At 43.8% G+C, this 26,233-nt stretch overlaps 1 protein-coding gene and 1 long non-coding RNA gene across 5 annotated transcripts in view; both read left to right on the top strand.

The window, feature by feature from the left end:
• Positions 1-24,139, top strand: part of LOC111748022 (uncharacterized) — a 28,725-nt gene extending 4,586 nt beyond the window's left edge. The window contains exons 2-3 of one of the 2 annotated variants that reach the window (XR_002783960.2): positions 31-165; positions 9,926-24,139. This is a non-coding gene — a long non-coding RNA (uncharacterized LOC111748022). Of the gene's footprint in view, positions 1-30 lie in introns of both variants that reach the window. The other variant, XR_010321975.1, reaches the window with a different exon arrangement.
• Positions 1-26,233, top strand: part of CCNY (cyclin Y) — a 391,131-nt gene that overhangs the window by 154,208 nt on the left and 210,690 nt on the right. The window lies entirely within an intron of this gene.

Below are 26,233 nucleotides of genomic sequence, written 5' to 3'. Positions count from 1 at the left end.
TTTCATCTGTGCTTTGTTTTCTAAATTCAGAATGAGGAGACATTTCTGTGCTACACACTACCAATTGAAAAAATGTTGAACTTCAGAAGTAAAACACTCAGAGGAATAAATAAGCAGAGCCCAGATTCTCCTTAATTCGTGTGCTGTTATTGTCAAGATTACCTGGTAATGGATTACCTATTGCAAATTGAAGTGTTTTAAGTTAGCTTCCTCGTGCTTTGGGGTTGTCACTTCTATTTTATCCCTCTTAATCTCTGTGTGCAGGAACCCTGGTGGCGCCGTGGTTAAGTGCTTGACTGCTAACCCATAGGCTGGTAGGTCAAACCCCGCAGCCGCGCTGGGGGAGAAGGATGTGGCAGTCTGCTTTTGCCTTGGTCATCTAGTGCTGCTGTAACAGAAGTGCCACAAGTGGATGGCTTTAACAAAGAGAAGTTTATTCTCTTAGGGTCTAAGAGGCTAGAAGTCCTAATTCAGGTCGGCAGCTCCAGGAGAAGGCCCTCTCTCTGTTAACTCTGAAGGGAGGGCCCTGCCATCAGTTTTCCCCTAATTGAGGAACTTCTCAGCCCGAGGACACCCTATCTCCCAGTGCTTCTTTGTTGGTGGTGTGAGGTCCCCTTGTCTCTCTGCTGGTTTTTCTCTTTTATATCTCAAAAGAGATAGATATAATACGCAACCTAATCTTGTAGATTGAAGGTTGCCTCATTAACATAACTATCTCTAAAACTGCCTCTTTGCCATCACAGAGACAGGATTTACAACACATAGGAAAATCACCTCAGATGACAAAATGGTGGACAGTCACGCAATACTGGGAATCATGGCCTAGCCAAGTTGACAGATAATTTTTTAGGGACACAGTTCAATCCATGACAGCTTCTGTAAAGATTTACAGCCTTGAAAACCCTACGGGGCAGTCCTACTGTGTCCTCCTGTAGGGTCGCCAGAGTCAGAATCAACTCCACAGCAACGAGTTTGGTATTTTTTGGTTAATCTTTGTTTGGAGGGAGCGCTGGTGGTACGTTAGTTAAGCACTCGGCTGCTAACCAAAAAGTCTGTGGTTCAAACCTGCCAGCCGCTCAGCTGGAGAAAGATGTGGCAGTCTGCTTCCATAAAGATTACAGCCTTGGAAATCCTGTGGGGCAGTTCTACTCTGTCCTTTCAAGAGTTGCTCTGAGTCGAAATCAACTTGACAGCAATGGGTTTCTTTTGTTGTTTTTTCAGTCTTTGTATGGAGTCTCTGGGTGGTGGAAATGGCTAAGCACTTGACTATTAGCCAAAAGGTTGATGGTTCGAATTCACCCAAAGGTGCCTCAGAAGACAGGCTTGGCAGTCTGTTTCCAAAAGGTTCACAGCCTTGAAAACCGTAGAGAGCTCAATTCTACTCTGACACACATGAGGACACACGTGAGGTCACACATGGGGTCGCCATGAGTCTGAATTGGCTTTAGGCAACTAACAACAGCAGCAGTCTTTGTAGGCTTAGAAGTTTTCCGTTAAGTATAATATTGGATAAAAAGAAAATGATTAAAAAAAAATTTAAAAATTAAAAAAAAAAAAAAGATAAAAAAGAGAATGATTAGAAATCCAAATAAAATCTGCACTTTAGTTTTAATATTGTACTAGTGTTAATTTCTTAGTTTTGAAGTTTGTCCTGTGGCTATATAATGTGTTAACATTAGGTAAGCTGGGTGAAGAGTGTATGGGAACTGTCCTGCAAACCAAAAATTATTTCAAATAAAGAGTTAAAAACCGTTAATTTATTAGCTACAGAGTTGTTATTGTATTCCCAAACCAGATAGAAGTGGTTTGTCTGTGTGGGGAATGGGCAGAGATTCTTTTCTCTTAGGATGGTTGAATTCCTTTTCTTTTTCATTAACCTAAAGAATTGAGAGTTGACAGAGTCTCTCACTAGGACGAAGATGCTATGTTAAGGTGTGCTTAGCAAAGGCAGACTTGTGGTGTCTGAAGTGAAGCCACTGGCTTTCTAAAAGTATTACAGAATTCTACTTCAGCTTGTTATACATTTGTTTTTGTAATGAGATGGTGGCGATCATGTGCCTTTTGAAAATAAATTAGATTAAAAAAAACTACCCATGTACATATTTTTTTTGTAAGATCTGAGACTTCATGTATAAGTTGAGTGATCAAACTCAACTGATTTGGATCTAAATTTAAGAAATGAGGTTTTTTTTCTCTTGAAATGAAGTGACTGTGAATTAGTTTCCAAAGAATGGTGGAAAACTTTCTTTGTGCAGTGGCGACATCATTGGACTAAGTATGACATCTGTGGATTTCACCTTCAAAGGATATCACTTAGATGCATACTTCTATATTTATTGTAAATTATTAGTGATATCTGTACTAACAGAGAAATAAAAGTCCAAGGATTTTCAGCAGTTGCTCTGTCCTAGGCCATGCTGTAGCTTAGTGTAGACACTAGCCTGAAAACTTGCCCTGCACTTCCATTGCTTGTTAAAGCCAATTTTATTATCTTTAAGCTTACCCGTTTCCTTTTGCTTTTGGCAGTGCTGTCCAATGGAGCTTTCTATGATGATAGAAGTGTTCTGTATCTGCACTGTGCCTTATGGTAGCCACCAGCTACCTGTGGCTGTTGAACACTTGAAATATAGTTAGTGTGACTGAGAAATTGAATTCTAAATTTTATTTTAAAGAATTTAAATGTAAGTAGCCACATTTGGCTAGCGGCTAGCATATTGGACAACCCAGATCTAGGGCTACCGTTGCTAGTTCCTTGAATGGTATACTTTGACTGTAAAGGAAGGGAATGAACGCAGACATTTAAAGATAACTGATTTATGTATTGTTCTAATGTAAATCTCCGTTAAAAGAGTTTTGATTGGAGAAAGGAACTGACTTGATATGGGAACAGTGTTATTAACTCCTTATGTTGGTGTACCTTACTGGTAGCTTTTGAGTATCATATTAAACCCTAATTTTTTTTTCTATAAGTTTTGTGATGTCAGTAAATATACTTCTGTGATGGTTAAGGTTGTATGTCAACTTGGCTAGGCTATGTTTTCCCAGTGGTTTGGCAGTTATGTAATGATGTAATCTGGCAGTTATGTAATGTAGTCATCCGTTTTGTGATATGATGTAGTTGTCCCCCATTTTGTGATCTGATGTGAGTAACCAGTCATTTGAAAAAGAAGTTTCCTTGGGGGGTGTGGCCTGCATCCAGTATATATACAGATGTTCTGGCAAAGCTCACTTGCTCTGGGTCCTGCACCCAGCTCATCACCTGACCTCCGGTTCCTGGGACTTGAGCCAGCAACCTGCTGTATTGCCTGCTGATCTTGGGATTCATCAGCCTGCGAAGCCTGTGAGCCAGCAGCCTGCCATCTTACCAGCCAGTCTTGGATTCATCAGCCTCTGCAACCCGTGAGCCAGTGGCCTGCCGCCTGACCTGCCAGTCTTGGATTCATCAGCCTCTGCAACCCGTGAGCCAGTGGCCTGCCGCCTGACCTGCCAGTCTTGGTTCATCAGCCCCTGCAACCCGTGAGCCAGTGGCCTGCCGCCTGACCTGCCAGTCTTGGTTCATCAGCCCCTGCAACCCGTGAGCCAGTGGCCTGCCGCCTGACCTGCCAGTCTTGGTTCATCAGCCTCTGCAACCCGTGAGCCAGTGGCCTGCCGCCTGACCTGCCAGTCTTGGTTCATCAGCCTCTGCAACCCGTGAGCCAGTGGCCTGCCGCCTGACCTGCCAGTCTTGGTTCATCAGCCCCTGCAGCTACATGAGTCAGGAGAAGTCTCCAGCCTCTACAACTGCATGAGCCATTTCCTTGAGATAAATCTCTGTTTGTATGTATATTGACGGCACTGGGTGTTTACATACCCGCTTCACTGGTTTTGCTTCTCTAGCAAATCCAGCCTAAAACACTTCTGTCCCATCATTTCTAATGACTAGGCAGTATTCTGTTTTATGGATGTGCCATCATTTACTTACCCATTCTTTTATTTTTGCTTTTTCAGATTTTTGTTGTATATGATTCAGAGATGACTAACCATGTACATATATTTCGGGGAGTACATTTTTGCTTAATTCCTTAGGAAATCCTGGAATTATAATTGCCAAATCAAAGGGTAAACACCCATTGCCATCAAGTCACTTCTGACTCATAGTGACCCATAGGACAGAATAGAATTGGCCCATAAGGTTTCCAAGGAGCGGCTGGTGGATTTGAACTGCCAGCCTTTTGGTTAGCAGCTGAGCTTTTAACCACGGTGGCACCAGGGCTGCAGTCAAAGGGTAGGTGTACTTTTTTTTTTTTTTAATTGATACTCCCAAAGTGTTCCCTGCTGTCCCCCAAAGGTTGTACCAGTTTACCCTCAAACTGACATTTGTGAAGGTTGTTGCTTAGGGTAAGAAACACTTTATGGGCTATGTATTGACACACAGAAGGCTTCAAGGTGACATCCACTGACTCATGAATCTTCTGTTTGTCTATTCTGATTGTTCGGGGCAAAAATAAAGTGGCCCTGGATATGTGGTGTATTTCATACTTGGCTTTCTGTGGGTGTTTTCAGCAAAGGGCTTGTGTTTACTTGCGGGAGGGTCGTCTTGAAGTAGAGGACCCTCCATGGGGCAGGGTGGAGGCCCATTTGGCAGGTCTGTTTGGGAGCTCTTGCCAACACTCTGCCTGGGGTTCTGCACCATGCTGCCTGTTGTGTCGTTTAATAGAGAAACTCGGTTCCAGGGACTGTAAGCACAGAGCCATTCAGTTCCCTCTGCAGGGGTCGAACAACAGGGGCTGTTGTGTTCTTGCCCAGGGCAGCAGCGCCACCGCCCTGTCTGATACGGACGCCCCATCTGAGCACAATGGGGTGTTGTGAGTAGGCTGGGCTGATCTTCGGCTGATTTTGCCAACTGTCTGGTGTCAGTGCTTCAGTTTGGCATTGAAATTAGATGCTTATTTTAAATTTGGGGTAAAAGGAGACCTTTGGCTTTTTTCACACTTTTGTTAGGATGCTGTCTTTGTTTTGAAAAAGGTCTCAAGTTCAGAGACTTTTAGAAAGAGAGTGGTCTGCATTTTGTTGTTGTTGTTAAGTAATAATTTAAAAATTGTGACAACAGACCTGTACTAAAAAGTTAACCTGGGGCAGTGTATGATCACTAGGAAGGACGTGAAATCCCCAAGTTGTATAGTATATGGTGAAAAGGCTTTTTCTTTCATCAGGTACTGAGCATGTGCGGAACGTGCGGCTGTGTGTGGATGGGGATAACAGTACTTGCTTAGCAGGGAGCAGAGAGTTTCTGTGAGGGAAATAAGATACACAAGGAAAAGTCACAAAACAAGAAGTCGTTATTAATTATATGAGGAGGTGAAAGAGGCAAAGGGATTAATGTTGAGTACCTGTTCAGTGCCTGGTATTTAATGTGCCATAAGGCAGTATTAGCCATAGGTAGTATTGCGTGGGTGGTACAGGCCTCGTGTCCAAAGAGGTGTCCAAAGAGGGAGAGGAGACCGTGGTCAGAATGGCGGGAGGCCTTCACGGAGCAGGGGTGGAGCCTGAGCTGAACCTTGCAGCATGGATTTTCATGAAGAGGAGTGGAGCAGCGATCTAGGCGCGGAGAGTGGTGCAAGGCTTGTGTGAGGATGTGGCTGTCTGTCCATTCTGTGAGGGCAGGAGCTAGATGCATCTTGCTCACCCCTGTGTTCAGCGTCTGGCATGGTGCTGGCCCTCATAGATACTCAGCAAAGAGTAATGGAATAAATGACATACAGTAGGCACTCACTATTTGTTGCATAAACTGAACTTGAAGTGAATGTTTCTGAGAGAAATTAATTCTGGCTGATAGCAAGATTCACATAGATGTGAGAAGTCTGGAGAGGGCGGTTGAGGCCACGTGGAAGGTCAGGGAATTTGAGCTCTGCTCTCTAGGCACCGAGGGAACTTTCTCAGCAGGGTAGTGGTGTGGTTAAGTTTGAGCTTTGAGGTGACTCACTGAGTACTAGTGAGTAGGATATACTGGAAGGGTGATTAAAAGCGGAGAAATCAGAATTCCTGTCTGGAAACAGGGATGCTTCCTGATCTCATTGGCTGTTGGCTGTTCATATCCTTAAATTTATCATTGAAAGGCAGGAGTATCCGGAGGTCAAGAGCTGAGCCTTGATGGTCTGGTTGCCAGGTAGGATTCCTACTCCTCCAGCTTGAGAGCCTGGGCCTGTTACCTAACATCCTTAAGACTCAATTTCCTCATTGATAAAATGGGGATAGTAAAATATCTACCTCGTAGAATTGTTTGGCAATAAGACGAAATAGTAATGTAAGGTGCTTGAAACAATATAAGCAATCAAAAAATATTAGTTATTATTAATAATGTAACAGGTAAAGGTTATTTCTTGTGAGATTAATATGGGCCCTAATCTCATGGATTTTATAGAATAAAGCAAAAACTTTAAAACAGACCACTGAGATTCTGGAATGTAATTCTGAGAGAGGCTGGGTCCCTGGAGCTGGCTTCCTCCGTAGAAGTCACATCGTTTCTGCACACGTTCAGCTGTGCAGCCCAATAGCCCTGTCTTTTCTCTTTCCTCTGGAGAAGTGTCACCTGGAGGTGGGGCAGAGGTTGTCAGGGCGCACCTATGTATATACAGGTCGTGCCCAGGTTACGAATGTCAGGCTTATGTACAACCCCTGTAAAAGCCTATTATATGAAAAATCCCAGGTACATGCAATGGCTTGTAATAACAGATGGGCGCTACTTTGCGACGCATGTCAAAACATTATTATTATTACTGTATTATGTTAAAAATAGTGTATTTGAAAGTGTTTCTTTAATGTTTTTTATGCATAGAAAGGTACACTGTATGCTGTGTACTTAAACATTTGGCTGACGTTAAATATGAGCCTACCTAACTGTTCTGACTTACGTACAAATCCAACTTAAAGACAGATGTAGGAACGCCACTCATTTGCAATCCGGGGACTGCCTCTGTATCTCTTCCCTGGAGATCTTGGCAGGTCTGCAGTTTGAAAGTAATTTTCCTAAACCAAGAGAATGTCTGTCTGAGTTACCAGAAGTGAAAGATTTCATTTAACAAAACCTCCTCTCATGGGACCGCTAATTTTGTCAGTTCTCCTGAATAATGAGCCAGAAAAGAAAGTCAGATACCTATCTTTCCTCTTGCACGCCCTTTAAAAAATTTTGGAGTGTCTGTGTTGGTTTAAAGTGCCTGACTAATACATAGAGGGAAGACTTTTATTTTTTATTAACATGAGGCAATGGATTAAAATTATTAGAAGAATGTTTAGGTGCACAAACCCAGTGCTGTTGAGTCAATTCTAACTCATAGCAACTCTGTAGGAGAGAGTAGAACTGCCCCATAGGGTTTCCAAGGCTGTAAATCTTTATGGAAGCAGACTGCAGAGTGGCTGGTGGGTTCAAATTGCCTACCTTTTTGTTAGCAGCTGAGTGCTTAACCACTGCGCCACCAGGCCTCCTTGATTTAGGAGCACATGCTAAGAAAACTCCTGAAAGTAAGACAGAAGAGAATTTGGAATTGATTATAGACAGGCTACGGTGTCTTCTTGCCTGGAGGTCATTAAAACACAGATGAGAACTGCTTATATTTGGGAAGGCAACTCGGTGATGGGAAAACATCTGAACAGATATCGGAAGACCTGGTGTAATGTTGACTCAGTCTCTAGCTGCATGACCTTGGGCAAGTCTTGTACATTTTCTGGGCTTCAAGTTCATCCTCGTCTTCGATCGTTGATTTTTAGGCTGTGTCCTAGTGTTTTTCATTTTTGGAAATGAACTGTTCTGCCATTAAAATGGAATAACCATAGTCTTTTCCTAATTTGCAAAAAAATTAAAAAAATGTGAATTGACAGGATTTTCTTCATTCTGAGCTTTTCTTATATATAATTTTCTCAATTTTTTTTGCCACTCCTCGTCTGCTACCAAATGTTACATATGTCCCGGCTGTTTTCATGGACACGATGGATTGTGGTTGTCATGTTACACTCTGTTCATATATCATGGTCCTATTTCTCCTTGTAAAATCAGCCCTAGTTTTACGATGAAGCTGCCCCTGTCCACATTTCATGGTGTTTTACAGTGTTACCTGGACAGCCTGTGCCTTATGGGGGCTGCAGGATTCGGGTGACTCCAGGACTTCTGCTCCGTTCACTGTCTGTGGGGCAGGGTGCTATGGCACGTGAAATACCATCTAACCTGTGATTTAAAAAGAAGGTTTTTGATGGAGGGAGTTATAAAAGCAGAGGGTTTAGATCCGGAAGCAGCATTGGAGATCACCTTATTCAGCTCTCGTTTAATCAACCAGTTACCCTCGAGTCGACTCCAACTTATGACGACCCCATGTGTGTCGGGGTAGAACTGGGCTCTATAGGGTTTTCAGTGGCTGATTTATCAGAAGTAGGTCACTAGCCTTTCTTCTGAGGCATCTCTGGGTGGACTTGAACCTCTAACTTTCAGTTGGCGGCTGAGTGCGTTAACCATCTGCACCACCAGTGGACTCCTTTTTTAATCAAGATTCAGGGTTACCCAGCCAAGGTTACGTGGCTGACGAGAGGCTCAGGTGGGCAGAGAGCAGATCTGCAGACTCCAGGCTGGAGTACTCTCCTCTCCTGAATCCTGAGTTCCCGTTGCCCGTTTGTCTTCAGAGATGACTTAGTTTTTCCTACTTTCCTGGTGTGCAGGAAGGAGCAGCATGGCCTGCCTGTTACCTTGGGAAACTTCCTGCTTATCTCATGTCATGGAAACGCGCCTAGCTTGCTTTGTGGAAGTAGTCCAGTGGCAAACATATAAAAAGCAGCCTAGACTTGTAAATTATCAGCAGAGATGGCCTTGCAGTGTATCTTGGACAAGATTAATTAAGGGTGTAGACCGAGGTGCTGGTGATAGCGGACTTCGCAGACAGAGGAACAGGGTAGAAGGAATGAACCTTGAAAGAGGCCCCCGGGGACCTTGGCCCCTATAGCACCAAATTTCAGCCAGCCACAGGCATCGGCCAACCTCTTAAGGGTAGGAACATTGTTGGTTTGTGGGGGCGGGGGGGGCATCACTTCTACAAAGCCAGGGATGAAAGGCTCAACACAGCTTAGGGAAGTTGTGGTCTCAGGCAAGACTTAAACAAAACTGTTACTATAGTCCTTGAATACTTGGATTCTTGCTGTAGGAGAAAACTGGAAGAAATTCCAATCAACTTTTTGTCGAAAAGAATTGTGAAAATACTAATGAAGAGAATAAATTCTTACTTTAGTGTACCCTTTGGAGTAAACTACCCCATTGGGGCTTTATCCTGTTAAGTTTGTCTTTATTATCTGTATTTTCAAAGCATTTTTATTAGTGTGTTGAACCAACCACTTAGTTGAACAGAAGATAAATATTTTTAACTGTAGTGTGTTTCTGAGATGAAGCATACTGTGTAATTGAGGTTTTTTTTTTTTTTTTTTGCTTCTGCACATTATCTAAGGATATGTATTTCTTAATTGGACCTCAGAGAAATCCATATTTTTATTATTAGATTTCAAGTGAACAAATATCTTAATAAAGGGCATTTGAATGCACACCTGTGTAACTCTTTAAACGTTGTGGGCCAGTTTTACAAACGTTTAAGAGTGTGGCCTCTAGACTTACTTGTGTCAGAATTACCTGGATGGCTATTGAAAAGGGAGGTTACTAAATCGGCATTTCCAGGGATGAAATTGGGGAACCGCGGTTTTTAGTGGATTCCCGGGCATGGGATTTACTCTCCTCACGTGTCAGGATTCCCCACAGGGTGTGAGATTCTGACGGCCTGCCCTTCTGAAGCCTCCGACAAAGGCTCCTTCTCCCCTGTCCCCCCTCAGTCCTTGGACATGGTTTGTGCTCCTGTGTGCCTGGAAGCATGCTAGGTTTGAAGACCACAGAGATGAGCCAGATACTCTTCCTCCTCTTAAGGTTCATAGCCCAGTGGAGGAGCCCCCCTCCAAAGAGAGAGGAGAAATCCCGGACTTCAGAACAAGAGAAAGGCATCTAATTCATCCCAAGATGGAGCTATGGGTAGGTAGGACAAACATTACAGGGAAGGGGCGATTTGGGCTGAGTTGAGGGAGGGAGGGATTATTCAAAACATGTTTCTTTTCATAATTAAAGCTATTCGTGTTTAATGGGAAACGTGGAAAGTATAAAGAATAAAATTAAGATACCATTAATCCCACTGTCCAAGATAGCCATTAACCTTACAATATCTTCGTTTTGCATTTTTCTATATGTATGTGTGGGTAGGTGGGTGTATGTGTATTTATTTGTACAATTGGGATTATTCTGTACACTTTTTTTGTTATGAAATAGTTTAAACATGCATAAACTAAAACCAGACCCACTGCCATCGGATCGATTCCAACTCCTAGCGACCCTATAGGACAGGGTAGGACTGCCCCATAGGGTTTCTATAAATCTTTACAGAAACAGATTGCCACATCTTTCTCCCTTGGAGTGGCTGGTGGGTTTGAACAGCTGACGTTTTGTTCCGCAGCTGAGTGCTTTAACCACTGTGTCGCCAGGGCTCCCTTAAACATGCATAGGACAGAGACGATGACAAATACCCTACTGCCTACTAGTCAGCTTTAATAACTCTCGTCACTTGGCCGTCTTTGTTTCAGATACGTGTGTTAGAGTTGAAACCTCTATTCCGTTTCTTCCTGACCCTGTTCCCTTCCTTCCTGTTTCCCCCAGAGGCAACCACTGCTGTAAAGTTGGTAAATATCCTCCCTGGGAATGTTTTATACCGTGCCATGACTACAGATTTTTTAGTGTGTTTAAAAAATCATGTAAATGATAAACCATAGCCGTCCTTCTGCAACTTGCTTTTTCATTCAGCATGTTCTCAAGATTTATTTGTATTGTTATACATATATTTAATTTATTTTGGGAGCTGGAAAATATTCTGCTGTTTGAGTATACCTTAATGCGTTCACCCACCCCCCAGTAGTGGACATTTAGGTTGTTGCTGGCCTTTTTTGTCACTAAGCCTGCTGCTGTGAATGTGTGCCCATAAGTCTCCTCACACAAGGGGCTCATGGGCTCGTTGGGAATTTCCTGGCTCCTTCCTTGGTATTATCAGATGTCTGAGTTTTGCCAATCTGATGGCTGTAAACTTTCACCTCTCTTGTACCTCTTGTTTTGCATTTCCCAGGTTCAGTTTTGTATCCTGCTTTTTTGCTTAGTGTAATGAGAAATTTTTTCGTGCCGTTGAGGTTGCCTTTGTCTTGTTTCGTTAGCTTCACTGCCATTTGAAGTGGCATCGTTGGGACGCAGTGTGTCTTTTCAGGCCTCTTATCTGAAGTGTTCTGGCCATTGTTGGCTTTATTGAATCCTGTTTTTGAGGATTCAGTTAAGACCCAGTCTTGCAACTTGACCATGTTGTGGCCCAAATTGAAGAGTGTAATTACGGACTTAGCTAATGATAAACCTTGGATGATAAGATTAGGAACCTTCTCCTGCTGTTTCAGTACTGTGCAGTGCAGTACAGGGATGTGGCCTGGTAACGTGAAGTTCCTCATATTTTCCCTATTATGACTTTCCTTTGGTGAGCTACTTCCTATCTGATCTTTGGTAGAAGCTCTTATAACCTATTCATCATTGAGTGTTTCTTATTTTATTAGCTTATTTTACCTGCTGTTCTAGGGTTTTTATTTTTAAGATTGAATTTCTTTTTCTGTCTTCCCCACTTAGTAAGAACTGGACTGGGATCGGGTCTGTAATGCCACCGCCTAGCACAGTGCTGGAACACAGCACAGGTTTGATACCTGGTTAGTGACGGATGGCGAGACATTGTACCAACGACACTTCTTTGTTGATTCAGCCCACATATTTACAAACCTCTCCTTCCTTTGTTCCCATCGTTGCCACACTAGTTCCTGCCCTGTTTCCTAAGCCTGGACTTTAGTGGACTTCCTTGCCATAGTCTCTTGTGTTTTCAGATCCGTCCTCCACAGTCCCGCTGGGCTAATCTTTCTCAGACACTCACTGACCTTCACTGACTCTCCGTGGCCCATGAGGTTCTCCATAGTGCCACGCCTACCTGCCTTTCAGTACTTCTCATCCTGCCTTTTCCAAACTAAGTCTGTGTTCGTCTGTGACAGGTGTTTCACCCTCTCCCCCTCCCCAGGTTTAAATACGAGTCTGGAGCGTCGAAGGAGGGTCAGGACAAGCAGAGACTTTGTATTATTCCCATGGCACTGGCAGATGAAGCCGTAGGATCGGAGGGGCTAGGACTGGGGGAAAAGCAGGACTCTTGTTGGGAGGCATGTGGAGGAGTGAAAAACAGGAGGGATGGCTGGAGAGTTAGGACAGGAACCTGGAGGGGCAGCCACAGAAACCAAAGGAGGGAGGCCCTTCCGGATGGGAAGGATGATCAGCAGTGTTGAGTATATATCCGGGTTGATGAGGACAGTAAGTTCCATGGCCTTTGATGAGTTATTGATGACAGTTCTATGTATGTCCTTTAAAGATTTCAATAACGGGCAGAAGTTGAATTGCTGACATGCAGAAATCATGGCACGACATTCATTAGTGAAATTTCATTGTGAAAACTTATTAATATTTTTCCCAAATGTCAGTTGCTTATGTATTTTCAAAGGCTCAAAGGATAGAGCTAGTATAGAAGGAAAGGTTGATAATAATAAAGGAGCCAGACCCTGGAGGAGAAGGGAAAAGAGGGTCCTCGGGGATTCTGTTAGCGGGACAGGGAGGGAGGAGGAGACAGACAGGCTGAGGTGGAGGGGAGCCCCCTCATTCAGATCGCTTCCATTTTTCTGTCAGGTGGGAATTTCTCTTGTCAGCAGTGTACGAGGGCTAGCTTGAAGGGATCCTACACAGATGAATCTTCCAGAAGCCCATCTTGGGTTGTCGTATTCCCCACTTCACGAGCCTTGGAGGACTCGTCGGGAGTCTCTGGTATGAGCCACAGCGCCTTCACTGGTGTGCCAAGGCCACGCAGCCCAGCTCCAGTTACTCGGAGGCCTCTTGCTCACTGTGTGCCCTTGGGGACTCTGCTTCTGCTTGGGTCCTCGTCCCTTGCCTGCCGAGCTGCCTTTGCGCACACAGGCCCGTTTTTCTGCGCACTGCCTTTTCCTGCTCAGCTTTCCTCCTCTGTGTTCCCATTACATTTTAGTTAACTGTGTATCTCCTCCTACAAACGTTTAAACAGATGTTTTGTTTGTGCTTTTTTTTTTCCAATGGTAGATTATAAACCGAAAGGATTTTTAAATCCAGGAATAATTTTAAATAATAAAATGTAACAGGGAAACTTGAATTAGTATCAGAGGATAAGCCTGCATCTGGCAGAGCTGAGTTTGAATCCTGGCCCTGCTTCTCACTGGTTGTGCTTCGGGTAGTTACATTTCCTCACTTCATTCACGTTGTTAATTAACATAATGGAGGCGATGAAACCTGCCTCTTAGGGACATTGGGAGATTAAATGAGACAGGCGTGCAAAGCGTTTGGTGTGGGCCTGGCACAGGGTGAGCATTCAGTAAATCTCAGTACAGTTTTTTTTTTTTTTTTAAATGACTTATTATGTTAGGTGGAAGTTAACACAGCAAATGAAGTTCCCATTTAACAATTTTTATGCAGTTTGTTTTGCGCCATTGGTTATAGTTTTCACAAGGCATGAGCAGTCTCATTTCCATTCTATTTGCTCTGTTTCCGTTGCTCTAGCTTCCCTGCCTCTCCTTGCCTTCTCATCTTTGTGTTTCAGTAAATGTTGACCGTTTGGTCTCATATAGTTGATTAAGGGACACATTACTCACGGGTGATATTGTTCATTTTATAAACCACTCTATTATTTGGCTAAAAGGTGACTTCTGGGCGTGGCTTCAGTTCCAAGTCAAAAGGGTGTTTTAGGGTGATAAAATCAGGGGTTCCTGTAGTCTATCGGTCCAGTAAGTGTGGCCTTTTTTGGGAATTTGAATTATGTTTTACATTTTCCTCCCATTCTATCTGGGACCTTCCTTTGTGCCCCTGGTCAGAACGGTCGGTAGTGGCAGCGGGGCACCATCTGGTTCTTTTGGCCTCAGGCTAGAAGAGGATGTGGTTCATGTGGGCTGTTAGTCCTGTGGACTGGTTTCCCTTTTGAGTCTGGTTTCTTTCATTCTCTTTTGCTCCAGCGAGAAGAGACCCATAGTGTCTTAGGTGGCTGCTCGCAGGCTGTCAAGAACCCAGATGCTGCTTATCCAACTGGGATGTACAACATCATCTTTATGAACTACATTAGGTCAGTTGACTGAGTTGTGCTGTGGTCCCAACCCTCTTCACCCAGGAAACCAATCCCTTGAGGTGTTTGAATACATCTAGGAGGTTTCTGTAACTGTGCCCCCATGTGTTTTATTATATATGGATATATATGTGAACATATATGCGGCACACACAAACGTGTATCACGCCTGCACATGCACGTACATCCACTCACACATGCCTCCCTGTACTTACATAGCTACCTGTGTAACCACACATAGTTTTTACTTGTTAGTACTGTTCTGCAAAATTGTGTATGGTATAGCATTTATGGTAGTTGTCCTTTATTCTTGCATACCTCTCATTGTCTTCATTTACCTTGGTCAAGTTGTGCTGACTTCTGTTGTAGGGGAAAAACATCATAAAGTTTAGTAAAGCAAAAAGAAAGTTTTATTTGGCATATATTCAAAAAGGCAAAAGTGGGAAGTGGACAAGCATGCTGCCAGAGGTGATGTCTGCCCGAGTCCAAGGAAATATTACAGATTAGACAAAAGTGGGAAAACAGACAAGCACGCTGCTAGAGCCGTGTCTGCCCGAGCCCAAGGAAATATTACAGATTAGACAAAAGTGGGAAAACAGACAAGCACGCTGCTAGAGCCATGTCTGCCCGAGTCCAAGGAAATATTACAGAGTAGGCAAGAATGGGGAAGCCGTGTCTGCCGGAGTCCAAGGGTTGTTATGGAGTCATCAGTGCATATTAATGATACAAATGGGCAAAACCATTGAAAGCTTCACCTTTTCACAGATTGGCTAGCAATTGTGGTCGTACTTTGTCTTTCTTAACAATCATTGGTACAGGTTTCAGTAACAACAGCCAGGAGGATCCTCATTGGTCCAACAAATTTTCTGTTCGCTACATGCTAATAGAAAAAGATGAGAGTGGAAAGTCTTTTGTGTTCTGTTTGATTGCCTTATGTGAAAGATACCCTAAAAGATATTTTACAAAATGATCCTAGCTATTGTCTTTGTACCTCAGGGCCCAGTTGATGTGTCCTTGCGAGTCCTTGTGAGCCCAGCTTTAGCTGGGTCACATTCTCTATGCTCAAAGACAGGGAATAATGACTCCAGTATTATTTCCTAAATCACTTCTTCCATATTGTGTATTACCTTTCCTCACTACAGATATTACCATATTTTAACACCTTCTACAATTTGTTTGCCAGCTGCGTCCCCCTCACCTTCCCCAGGTATTTTGTTCACAGCAGCACTTACAAAAAATATGGGGGGCAGGCATGGCTGGCAAACAAATGCAGAAGGTGCAGGTTATTTGCATAAAAATACAATAATAATGAATTCCTTGCTTCTCAGTGATGTTTGGTTGAACACCTGGATGAACAGTGAGACGTAGACCAAAAGGTAGTACAAACAAACAAAAAAAACCCCTACAGGACAGAGTAGAACTGCCCCATAGAGTTTCCAAGGAGCGCCTGGTGGAGTCGAACTGCCGACTTTTTGGTTAGCAGACATAGCTCTTAACCACACCACCACCAGGGTTTCTATGAAAAGCAGAGGAGAGTAGTGCTTCCGTCTACCCCCCACTTAAATTGAGGGCCGCTAAGGTGTTTTCTGTAAACCCTGGTGGCGTAGTGGTTAAGTGCTATGCCTGCTAACCAAAAGGTCTGCAGTTCGAATCTATCAGGCGCTCCTTGGAAACTCTATGAGGCAGTTCTACTCTGTCCTATAGGGTCGCCATGAGTCAGAATCGATGCAACGGGTTTCGGGTTTAAGGTGTTTTCTTCTCTGTATTTCCCTCCCCAGTGTCTAACTAATACAGGCCTCTGTATATAGTGAAGAGGGAGTGACTGCCTCTTTATGACTATGTTAATTTGTTTTCTAAAGTACCCTATGCAAACAGGGTTTCATTTCTCCCCAGTGATTGCATAGAAGCAAGTACTTACTCTAGGATTCAGGGAGAGTCGTGTGCATGTGGTTGTGTTGTGGGGGGAGAAAACATCACAAAGTTTAGTAAAGCAAAAAGAAAGTTTTATCCGGCATGTATTCAAAAAGACAAAAGTGGAAAGTGGACAAGCATGCCGCCAGAGCTAATGTCTGTTTGAACCCGGGGGAGGTTACAGAATCATCAGTATATATTAACATCACAAAAATGGGTGAAAGCTTTTCACAGATTGGCGAGAAACTCTGGTCTTGTATTTCAAATTGCCTTTCTTAACAATCATTTGTATAGGTTTCAGTAGCCCAACAGTCAGGAGGGTCTTCCTTGGTCCAACAAATTTCTGTTCACTAAATGTTAATAGAAAAAGATAGGAATGAAAAAGTCTTTTGTGTCCTGTTTGATTGGCTTTATGTGAAAAGTTCCCTAAAAATTTTTACTTCCCTAAAAGATAATTTCTGAGATGTTTATCTCAGGGCCCAGTTGATGTGTCCTTGTGAGTCTTTGTGGGCCCAGCTTCAGCTGGGTCACATTTTCTTTGCTCAAGCACAGGCAATAATAATTCCAATATTATTTTCTAAATCAGTTGATGGTGTCACTTTGTATAGCTTTTTAAAACTGACTACTGGTTGTAATAGCACATAGTTAGATGTTCATAGAATTTATCCAGAAGGCACAGGTTACAGAATTAAAGTTTCTCCAGTTAAAGCCCCTCTGCTTTGTTTTTGCCTATAAGTCTCTAGGCCTTTTGAATGATTTTTTTTTTTTCCTGGCCGTTTCGTTTTCAAAACAAATGCGGAGGCCTAGACGTTTTCATAGGACAGCTGTGTGAAGTATATACAGCATATAGCTTATGAAGCCCGAGACGGAGTATTACCATAGGGAAAACCTTTTTCTTACTAATTTTTAATGCATTTGACACTGTTTCTGGGTAGCTCATCCCTCCGGTTTCTCAGTAGGAACACACATGTCTCCTGACAGAGAAACAGGAAAAGGAGCGTGCTGTGTGAGAACTCCACAAACCGGTGTAAATCTTTTAACAGATTGCCCTGTTGCTCTCTATAGCCAGTCACGTGGGGCTTTACCTCTCATCCATCTCTGTGGTAGTGAATGCACATTGATCCTTAGTGCTATAAATGTGTCCTGTGTGTTCCACAGTAGTGACAGATGACACTTTGCAGCCAAGAGATGGGCTTGAAATGTTTTCCAGTTGTGGTGGGGTGGCTGTTGCATAATTGAGCCAGTTGAAGATATTCCATTGAATGGCGATGCAACTTTGATCTTTGTAAACTTTTTCTTGGTTTGTTAGGTATGCATTCTGGAACAATTTATAGTATTCAAACAACAACAACAACAACACCTAAAAAAATCAAACCAGTTGCTGTTGCATCACGTGCTACTCATGGTGGTCTCACGTGTATCAGAGTAGAACTGTGTCCTGTAGAGTTTTCAATGGCTGATATTTTGGAAGTAGATTGCCAGGCCTTTCTTCTGAGGTGCCTCTGGGTGGACTTGAACCTTCAACCTTTTGGTTAGCACATGAGTGCATTAATGTTTGCACCACCCAGGGAATCCCATAAAACCAAACCAAACCCAGTGCCGTTGAGTTGATTCGACTCATAGCGACCCTAGAGGACAGAGTAGAACTGCCCCATAGAGTTTCCAAGGAGCACCTGGTGGATTCGAACTGCCGACCCTTTGTTTAGCAGCCGTAGTAGCACTTAACCACTATGCCGTGAGGGTTTCTGGGAATCCCATAGTATATTTAAAAAAAAAAAAAATTTGCCATCGAGTTGATTCAGACTCAGAGCAAACCCTGTAGAACAGAGTAGATTGCCCCACAGGGTTTCCAAGGCGTAAATCTTTGCAGAAGCAGACTGCCACAGCTTTCTCCCATGGAGTGGCTGGTGGCTTCATACTTCTGACTTTCTGGTTAGCAGCTGAGTGCTTAAAAGTACTGTACTTGATAGTATACTAGTGGTCTCTGAGAAATAAGTAAATATGCCAAAGATAGTGCTGAAGAAATGTTTTAAAAAAAAATTGCCTATGGAAGAAATTTTGGATTGTTCTGACAAGGATGCAATGGAGACAAAAACATCTTGGCAGCACCTGTTGCTAAATGGTGCTAAGCAGGGACACTGATGCTTGTCACGTGACAGGAAAAAAGGGGTTGAGTAAAGGATTCCCATTGTAGGAAAGCAGTGACGTGGAAAAGCTCATGGGGTCGGGGGGAGTGTGGTAGCTCAGTGCCTCTCTTTTATGAGATGTGAGGGTGAGAGAGGGCGGGAATCTTAGAACAATAAGTTCTTAAAAAATGTATTTAAACTGTTAGTTTAAATCACTTTCTTTTGCTGTGGCAACAGATTACCACAAATTCTGTGGTTTAAATCAACACAGATGTATTATTTTGCAGTTTCGTAGGTCGGGTGTCTGACAGGAGCCTCAGTGTGCTCAAACCCGAGTGTCAGCAGGTCTGCGTTCCTCTCTGGAGGCTCTGGGGACGTCTGTTCCTCGCCTCTCCCGGTGTCTGGCGGCTGCTGCGTTCCTTGGCTCATGGCCCCTTCCTCCGCCTTCACAGGCAGAGTCCTTTGCACGTGTGTCACTTCTGCCTCCTCTTCTGCCTCCCTCTTCCACTTCTGAGGACTTTGGTGATTACATGGGCCCACTTGAATATCCAGGATGATCTCCCTGTTTTAAAGTCAGCTGATTCCTAAACCAAACCCGCTGCCATCAAGTTGATTCCAACTCGTAGCGACAGAGTAGGACTGCCCCATAGAGTTTCCAAGGCTGTAAATCTTCACAGAAGCAGACTGCCGTATTTTTCTCTCTTGGAGCAGCTGGTGGGTTTGAACTGCCAACATTTTGGTTAGCAGCCGGGCACTTAACCACTGTGCCCCCAGGGCTTCATCATACCAACCCTATAGGACAGAGTAGAACTGCCTCATAGGGTTTTCAAGGCTGTAACCTGTACAAGGAGGAGCCTTGGTGGCGTAGTGGTTAAGAGCTCAGGTGCCAATCAAAAGGTCAGCAGTTCAGATCCACCAGGTGCTCCTTGGAAAGCCTGTGGGGCAGTTCTCCTCTGTCCTGACAACAGCAACAATCTGTGCAGAAGCAGACTGCCACATCTTCTGTGGTGTGGCTGGTGGGTTCAAACCTCTGACCTTTTGGTCAGCAGCCAAGCACTTAACCACAGTACCACCAGAAACCGTAATTCCGTCTGTAACTCTTAATCATGTGAAGTGATTAATTTACAGGTTCTGGGATTAAGACGTGGACATCTTTCGGAGGCATTATTCTGTCCGCAATTTGTGTATACTTTTTTCCATTTAAAATCTGTATATAGAAAAAACTCCTTTTGGGGAGCTTTGGTGGCGCATTAGTTGAGTGCTTGGCTGCCAGCTGAAAGGTTGGTGGTTTGGACCCATCCAGGGGCTCTGCAGGTGAGAGACCTGGCAGCCTGCTTCCGTAAAGATTACAGCCAAGAAGACCCCATGGGGCAGTTCTGCTCTCACGTGGGGTCCTTGTGAGTTGGAATTCGACTCGCTGGCCCTCAGCAACAACAGCGATGGTTACAGTAAGAGTGCGTTCTGCGACTGTACTCCTGAGGGTTTCAGTTTTCACTGTTCTGTGCATGGAGCAGTCTTGTTTGAATTACGTACGATATTGGAATTCAGGGAAAACTGATCTCTCCAGCAAACAACCTGAGACGTGGTTTCAGTGTAGTCAGGCCTTAGATTTTTGTTGCATCACAGACGCAGTACCTATTACAAACCCTCGGTTACAGAGGATCCACCCTTGGAATTCTGGAACAGCACTTGAAACCTACAAGTAGTTGCGAGGAACTTCGGTGATGGCGGGAAGACTGACGGGTGTGGAGAGGCTCTTCATAGGTGCAGATAGCGTGGTCTCTGTTGGACTGTTGGTGTCTGTGACAAGCAGCCTTTTGTGGAAAGCTACTGGTACTGTACCTCAGCAGCTCTAAGGGGCGGAGCCTTTCTGAATCTTTTTCTCTGAATCTGAACTCCGGTAGTACATTATGAGCTCACCGAGGAGAGGGACTGTCTTTATCTGGGTATTTCCTCAGCCTAGCACAAGGGTTCTCAGACTCTGGTCTCAGGACCCTATTTACAGTCTTTAAAATACTACACCCTTCTTGCATTCCTGGTGAGAGTGTAAAATGGTGTGGCCACTGTGGGAAAGTGGTGGTTCCTCAAAAAGTTAAACATAGAATTACCATGTGACCCAACAGTTCCATTCCTCAAGAGAAATGAAAATGTGTTCATACAAAAACTTGTAAACAAACATTAGCATCACTATTCACAATAACCCCAAAGTGGAAGCAACCCAAATGCTGATCAGCTGATAAACGGATAAACAAAATGTGGTATATTATTTAGCCATAGAAAGGAGTGAAGAGCTGATACGTGTTTACAATGTGGATGAACCTTGAAAACATTATTCCCAGTGACAAACAACCACATGTTATGTGATTCCATTTATATGAAGTGTCCAGAATAGGCAAGTCTGTAGAGACAAAGTAGACTTGTAGCTGCCAGAGGATGGGGTAGGAGGGAACAGTGAGTGACTTAGAAGAGGACTGGAAGCACTTACTGACGAAGATCAAAGACCACAGCCTTTGGTATGGATTACGCCTCAACAGAAACAAAACAAAATTCCTCGCAACTGAACCAGTAAGTAACATCATGATAAATGGAGAAAATATTGAAGTTGTCAAGGACTGCATCTTACTTGGGCCCACAATCAAGGCCCATGGAAGCAGTAGTCAAGAAATCAAACAACATATTGCATCAGGTAAAAATGTCACCTTGAGTACTAAGGTATGCCTGACCTGAGCCATGGTGTTTTCAGTGGCCTCATATGCGTGTGAAAGCTGGACAGTGGATAAGGAAGACCGAAGAAGAATTGATGCTTTTGAATTATGGTGGTGACAAAGAATATTGAATGTACCTTGGGCTGCCAGAAGAACGAACAAATCTGTCTTGGAAGAAGTACAGCCAGAATGCTTCGTAAAAGCGAGGATGGCAAGGCTTCGTCTCAAATACTTTGGACATGTAATTAGGAGGGCCAGTCCCTGGAGAAGGACATCATGTTTAGTAAAGGGCCATTGAAAGAGAGGAAGACCCTTAACGAGATGGATTGACATAGTGGCTGCAACAGTGAGCTCAGGCATAATGATTATGAGGATGGTGCAGGACTGGGCAGTGCTTTGTACTGTGTTGTTCATGGGGTCGCTGAGTTGAAACCAGTATGATGGCACCTAACATCAGAAGTGTATCTCAGTAAAAAAAAAATTCATTCTTTTGTACATAGGGTCTCTTTGAGTTGGAATTGACTTGATGGCACCTAACAACCAAAAAAATTATTGAACACCTAAAGAGCTTTTGCTTATGTCTACAGATATTTATTATTTTAGAAATTAAAGTTAAGAATTTAAAAATACTGATTTATTTAAAATTGCAGTAATACACTTATTATATGTTAACATAAATAACATTTTTATGAAAAATGTCTAGGTTATAGAAGGCAGTTAGATCTCCTACGTGCTTCTGCAGTCAGTCTTTTGTGATATGTTGCTTTGGTTGAAACGTGAAGAAAATGCAGTCTCACACAGATGTGGCTGGAAAAGAGAAAAGTATTTTTTTTTTTTTTTATAGCCTTTTTAGATACATGTGACTAGTCTTTGATACTGCACCAAAACTTGATACACGCACAAAAACACCAAACCTGTTTTGGTTGAGTTGATTCTGGCTCGTAGCTACTTCATAGGACAGAGTGGAACTACCCCGTAGGGTTTCCAGGGAGCAGCTGGTGGATTTGAACTGCCGACCCTTGGGTTAGCAGCCCTAACTCAACCACTGTACCACCAGGGCTCCAAAACTGGACAAGTGGTGGTTTATTAAAGGTTAGCGGCAACGTGAACCCTGAAACCGTATCAGAACTTCTCTTCCTGTTAAATTAAAATTCACTGATCTAGTTCGTACTTTGAATCACTTTTGTTAATATCATCACTGATCTCATCAGAAAAAGCCTTAATATTGGGAAGCTTCTTTGTGGTGTGGTGATGGATATGAGTTTTCTACGTGAAAGCTCAGATTTTATCATTGGCAATAAATTCTTGGTGTAACAGGCTCACTTTGTTAAGTTTTGACAAAATGTCTGACAGATACCTAGGTCTGAATAGCCGTAGTTTGTCAATTGTTCTTTCTGGTAAAAATGGTGTTCCATGAAAAAAGTAGCTAGTGCAGCTTACAACTCAAACATTTGCCCATGTTCTTGAGTGTTTCCCTTAAGGCCATCCCTGTATTTTGCTATGTGGCACGTCTGCTGCTGAGGAGAATTTCGTAGGTGGACACCTTATGGATAGCACCAGGATGTTGTCTCATGTAGTGTCAGAAGATGAGCCCCTCAAGTGGAAGGCACTCAAAATACAATGGAGAGCTGCCTCCTCAAAGTAGAGTCGGCCTTAGTGACATGGGTGGAGCCAAGCTTCCGGGACCTTCATTTGCTGATGTGACACGACTCAAAATGAGAAGAAACAGCCGACACAGTGGCTGCAACAGCGGGCTCAAGCACAGCAACGATGATGGGGATGGCGCAGGACTGGGCAGTGTCTTGTTCTGTTGTGCACAGGATCGCTGTGAGTCGGAACCGACTTGACGGCACCTGATAACACAACATGCAGCTTAAGTATTCTATGCATATTTCTCATTTTGTCAATAAAATATTAAAAAAGCCAAGGGTGGAGTTTTAATAAAACGAATAATTTTTACTACTTCATCAAGGGCAATTTTTATTACTTCAAGGACATTCTTAAATGAAACTGGTCTCTTTATTTTTTTGGTCCCTGTGATGTATGGGGTGAAGAATACTGTAACTATTAGTGTAGTTTGGTGTCACTACCTTGATCTGTACTAAGGTGTGGCAGTTTTATCCATCACTACTTCTGCACCAATAGTGCAGATGTTAGCAGTGAAAAGGCAGAGATCCTCAGTATTATTAGGTAAGTAGTTTCAACTTGTAGACCCCATGAACAGGTCTTGGACTCCCCAAGTGGTTTAGGGACCATGGTTTGAGAACTGCTGGACTAACACATAGTGGATGTTAAGGACGTGTATCCAGCTGATATCGCTGTTGTTTATTGTAAGTTTTTATTTGTAGCTCTGTCTTGTTCGTTCCAGGCTCTCATCCCTGTACCCCAGTACTGAACAGCGCCCCAAGGGGAGGAGGGTATCCATAAATAATGGTCAGTGCGTGGACTCCTGTGGGCAGGGGCTGGAAGGAGGGCATGTTAAATAGCTACCTGTTGTGCTGGACGCTTAGGTGAAGGGAGCTGCTTTACTAGATGCAAAGTTAGCTCCTTACATGGCACCATCTTGAAAACTTCCCCATCTATTGACATTTTTTTCAAGGGTACCAATGACTGGAGCATTTGTATATTTAACCTTTGGCTGCTTGCCTACCTCTCAGAGGTTTTCAGGGGTGATGTTTGAGCAGATGAAGACATTGCAGGCAGGCATAGGATGTGTGACTTCCAACTGTCAGCTCTTTCCACGAGCGGTGCCCCCAGGTGTCCATCTGGACATGCATGTGGAGTGCGGAAGCCAGTGCAATATGTGTATTGGTAGATGGCTGTTACAGACACTTAGAGATACCGCGAGGCAGCTGAGACGGGAAGCTGGGTAGTGTCTGGCCAAAATCAGCCAGTGCCAAAGCTGGAACCAAGACCCAGGTTCCCGAAGTTCCATCCTGTTCCATTTCTGCATAAAAACCTGAAGTCTCAGTTTTTTTTTTTCTCAGTTTAAATAGTGATTTTTTAAAAATTTGGTGACAGAATATTTGTGAGCACTATCTTAGTCATCTAGTGCTGCTATAACAGAAATACCGCAAGTGGATGGCTTTAACAAAGTGAAGTTTACTTCTTCACAGTAAAACCAAAAAAAAAAAAAAGAAACCCAAACCCATTACTGTCAAGTCAATTCAGACTCATAGTGACCCTATAGGACAGGGTAGAACTGCCCCATAGGGTTTCCAAGGAGTGCCTGGTGGATTCAAACCGCTGACCTCTTGGTCAACAGCTGTTGGACTTAACCACTATGCCGCCAGGGTTTCCTTTGCAGTAAAATAGGCAAATTCAGGGTGTCAGCTCTAGGGGAAGGCGTTCTCTGTCAGCCTTCTTGTCAGTCTTCCCCCAGACTAGGAGCTTCTCTGCAAGGGACCCTGTGCAAGGATGTGCTCTGCTCCTGCACTGTTTTCTTGGTGGTATGAGGTTTCCTTTCTCTGCTTGCTTCCCTTTGCTTTCATCTCTTGGGAGATAAAAGGTGGGCAGGCCACACCCCAGGGAAACTCCCATTACTTTGGATCAGGGATGTGACCTGGTAAGGGTGTTACAATCCCACCCCAATCCTCTTTAACATAAAATTACAATCACTAAATGGAGGGCAGCTACACAGTACTTGGAATCATGGCATAACCAAGTTGACACGTATTTTGGGGGGGCACAGTTCAATCCATGCCAAACAGTGAAGCCATTACATTAAAAAGTTGGAATAATTTTTCAGTGCGCTTTGTCCCAACTTTCATGTTTGGTTCTCTTACCTGGAGGTGGCCGTTGTCATTTACATTTTTCAAAACGGGCGTCTATTTGGCTTCTGCACTTTTCCTTATTACAGGTGTTGTTTTACGCAGGAGAATGTTGCTTTACTTTGTATATTCTCCGAGGGTGTGATCAGATACTCTTCAAAAGGGCTCAGGATTGGGGGCAAGGGAGGACATGCCAGATGTTGGCCTGAGTGGGTGTGCTAAGGTGTGTGATCTTCAGTGCCTTATAAGGGAAGGATAAAGGGCTTTCTGGGCAAGATTTTGCCTGGTGTTAACATATTTATATGAATGACTCCCTTGAAGGGGTTACAGGAGCCCTCTGTGGTTATTTCTGATGCTAGCGTGGGGTGTATGTATATTGTGAAAAGTTAGGAGGGATTTTGTTTGTTTCTTTTCGTTGAACTAGTACCAACCAGTTGCTGTTCCAATTCATGGTGACCCCATGTGTGTAAGAGTAGAATTGTGCTTCGTAGGGTTTCAGTGGTTGATTTTTCAGAAGTAGACCACGAGGCCTTTGTTCTGAGGCACTCTGGGTAGACTTGACCCTCCAACCTTTCGGTTAGCAGCCGAGTGTGTTAGCTGTAACTCCCTATAAAAGCCTTCAGAGCAGTGACAGGAGGGAGCTAGAACAGGAAGAAGAGATGTGAGTCCTGGGAGAGGGAGACAGAGCCCAGCATGTGTTGAGGGGATGGGCTTCTGCCTCAGGGAATTATAGTGTGAGCAGCTCCTTACACATCCCAGGGTGCTGTCACACACCCTGCCCCTTTGTTGAGATTCACCGAGCTCTTACTAGCTAGACAGGGAGGGAAGGGATAATACTATAGTGGCTTAAAAGGTGTGGAAAACGAGACTCTGAAATGTTAGTTGAAATGTCTGAGGCCTCCTGGTTCCCGCTTGATGTTTGTTTTAAACCACATCTGGCTTGGCTTACTAAGGAGAACCTGGGTTAAAGGTTTCTTGTGGCCAGAGTCAAGGGGTCATCGGTAGACTTGCTGGGCCTGTCAGATTTGAACTGAAGTCACAAGGGATATGTGGGCTCTTTAATTTGGGGAAATGCCGTGACCACTCTACAGAAACAGGAGGACCCCCACCCAGAACTTCATTTGTTTATGGAGACTGATGATGCCACATACACACCGAGAGGGTGTGAACAGGTTTGTTACTCAGGTAAGGTGGCCTTCTGGGGAGAGCCGGGCAGGTTCCCAAGCAGGCCCAAAACTTAGAGGGAAAGAAGACTGGGGTGGCCTGGGGTGAGTGTTTCTGGGGCTTGTGTGGTTTGAACTTGCTGCCTGGGTCTAAGTGGGGAGCCCCCTGGCTTTCTTACCAGCTTGCCTGTTGGGCAGAAGGGGAAGGTGGGGAATGGCAGGGCTTGAAAGCTGTCAGCAGTCAGACAATAAAAGTGGAGTCTGATTCTTTATTGTAGGAAAAAACATCTTTTCTCCAGGGACCTAGGAGGAGGA

This window comes from Loxodonta africana, chromosome 4, assembly GCF_030014295.1.
Source record: "Loxodonta africana isolate mLoxAfr1 chromosome 4, mLoxAfr1.hap2, whole genome shotgun sequence".
NCBI lineage: Eukaryota > Metazoa > Chordata > Mammalia > Proboscidea > Elephantidae > Loxodonta > Loxodonta africana.
This window is presented reverse-complemented; position numbering and strand designations above follow the sequence as displayed.